This window comes from Tachysurus fulvidraco, chromosome 4 (genome assembly GCF_022655615.1).
Source record: "Tachysurus fulvidraco isolate hzauxx_2018 chromosome 4, HZAU_PFXX_2.0, whole genome shotgun sequence".
Lineage (NCBI taxonomy): Eukaryota > Metazoa > Chordata > Actinopteri > Siluriformes > Bagridae > Tachysurus > Tachysurus fulvidraco.
Window position 1 is genome coordinate 29,658,907 of NC_062521.1, and position 3,094 is coordinate 29,662,000.

Consider the following 3,094-nt stretch of genomic DNA (forward strand, 5'->3'; position numbering starts at 1 on the left):
AGGCAGAGGCAAAAGAAGAGAAAGAAGTAGAACCAAGAAGGAGAAGAAGAAGGAAAAAGAAGAAAGACGGAAAGGATCAGAAGAAGAGAAGAGGCGAAGAGAGGAGCCAGAAGAATGAGGAAGAAGGAGAAACAGTAGGGAGACGCAGAGAAGATGAAGCAGGAGAAAAAGCGGGAGAAGAAGAGGAAAAAGACGGACAAAGGAAAGGAAGAGACGAAGAGAAAGGAGGAGAAGACGAGGGAGACGCAGAAGAGGAAGAAGGAGAACAAGCGGGAGAAGAAGACAAGTAAGGATAAAGAGAACCTGGAAGAAGAAGAGAAAGGAGGGAGAATGAAGGGGGAGAAGAAGAAGAGAAGAAGGAGAAAAAGAGGGAGAAGAAGAGAATAAGGAGAAAGGAAAAAGGGAGAAGAAGAGGAAGGAAGAGAGAAGAGGACGAAGAAGAGAAGTGTGACAGGCGGGAGAAAATATCCCGTTCCTATTATTCAATAAATACTCCTCTTCCTCCTCTGCCCCCCCTCCTCTTCATCCTCATTTTCCTCCTAATTTCCTTGGAACTCTGTTATTATTATTATTATTATTATTATTATTATTATTATTATTATTATTATTATTAATTTATTATATAATTACACATTATTTATTAATTTATAGTTACATTTAATGTTGCAGGACATTAACAAAGAAAGGTTGTTACTGGAAGAAATTATTTCTGGAATCAGATAAAAGGTGTTTATACACTTGAGCTTAGTATTTAAGTCTGGAAGCAGGACAGGATCCGCCCTTGTTAGGTGGGCGGAGCTAATTATCACCACACATCGATGCAATTCCGTGCCTCACTTTGTTATGTGAATTGGTCAGCACTTTGTCACATTCGTCCATTTACACGTTACTCAAGCTGCATTGCTGAGAGCGGATCGTTTCCAGACGTGACCCTGAGCGCCGGGTCTCGGGGCCGCTCCCAGGGATAATAAACAAAAACTCGTTCAAACTTCACCAGAGGTTCAGAAGTTCTACAGTGTGTGAAAATAACTGTACTGTAATTGTGTAAATATAATTAGTGTCACCCACTTGACCTGTCAGTCTCTGTGTGGTTGGCCTGCCCCTGATGACATCACCTTGCTCAGCAGCCAGTGAAACTACAGTAATTTGTTGAAAAGGGGCGTGGCCTAGGGAATATAGGTCACAGCTTCTGACTGTAACTCAGCCCTGTGGAGATCTCTGGCAGATGAAGAAAGTTTGTTCTGATGACCGTATTTGTGGAAAACAACAAAAGTTTTTCCCTGCTTTGAACACACAGATCCCCAGTCTCTCTCTCTCTCTCTCTCTCTCTCTCTCTCTCTCTCTCTCTCTCTCTCTCTCTCTCTCTCTCTCTCTCTCTCTCAGATGATGGATAGTGTCTCTATTTTGTGTACAGCAGAATGTCTGTCTTCTGTTACTACACACACCCATATATATAAAAGTAAAACTTCTGATGGTTTCACGCTGGTGTGTGTGTGTGTGTGTGTGTGTGTGTGTGTGTGTGTGTGTGTGTGTGTGTGTGTGTGTGTGTGTGTGTGTGTGTGTGTGTGCGTGTGTGTGTGTGTGTGTGTAGACACCGAGTGTTCTGAAACACTGCAGGAGCAGAAACACTGTCAGCTGTGCACACACCAATCTTTTGTCTCTTTCCGTTGTTACTTATCTATTTATCAACCTATACTCCACCCATTCATCCATCCAACCGTCCTCTCTACCTGTCCGTCGATTATCCTCAATTTCTTTTACTAATATCTCTTCATTTATCTGTCTGTCATTACATCCATCCATTATTCTTTTCCTACCTAACACTTTGAACCGTCACATTATTATAATGTCCATATCTATTGTTTTCTTTTCAGATTTTTCTCTATACTACAGATCTCCCAAAAATTCGAGGAGAAGAGAGAGAGCGAAGAGAGATCGAGAGAGAGGGAGGGGGGAGTAGAGTAGAGCGAGAGAGAGAGAGATAGAGAGAGAGAGAGCGAGCGAGATAGAGAGAGAAGAGAGGGAGAGACCGAGAGAGAGAGAGAAGACTCCTATCTATCTACTCTCTCCTCTAACTTCGTTCTTCTCTCTCTCTCTCTCTCTCTCTCTCTCTCTCTCTCTCTCTCTCTCTCTCTCTCTACTCTCGTTCTCTCTCTCTCTCTCTCTCTCCCTCTCTCTCTCTCTCCCTCTCTCTCTCTCTCTCTCTACTCTCGTTCTCTCTCTCTCTCTCTCTCTCTCTCTCTCTCTCTCTCTCTCTCTCTCTCTCTCTCTCTCTCTGACACACACAGTTGAACCTACTGCATATTCCACCTTTACCCTGACTGTAATCTGTGCTGTCAAGTCCAATGTTACATTTTCAAATGATTTCCCTTCTGACATGTACCAGTGTGCTTAGTGCTGGAAACACACACACACACACACACACACACACACACACACACACACACACACACACACACACACAGCCTCAAGCACTTCATAGTAGGGGTTAAGTAGAATTTGTTTTTTGGGGATAAGCAGTAGGGTATGACTATGTCACTGTGTGCAGGACTGTGTGTGTGTGTGTGTGTGTGTGTGTGTGTGTGTGTGTGTGTGTGTGTGTGTGTGTGTGTGTGTGTGTGTGTGTGTGTGTGTGATAAACTCATAGTGAATAACACGTTTCACTCTGCAGTGTAATATGAATTATAGTAGCTTGTTTCCTTCAGGGTAGAATCTGGTGTAATGTAATTTTCAGTTCCTGTGAATATATTAATGCTCTATCTTTTACTCCATACTGTATTTACTGTATCATACATTCTACTGGTAATGAAGTTTAGATCACAGCGCTGTTGGATTCTGGATTCTGATTGGCCACGTGCTTTGATTCATTTTCTATAACAGCACTTCTGACAGCAGCTGAAAATCACAGGCTTAAATGAATGTGCTCGTTTTAATAAGTTATTGTTTCTATAGCAACAGCACATTCACATAGACTCCACGGAAACGGATTAAAAATGGTAATACTATACTAGACCCATGCGTACTATATAGTACTGTACTATAGTAAGCTAAACTACACACACTAATCTGCACTGTACTATACTATGCTGTATGT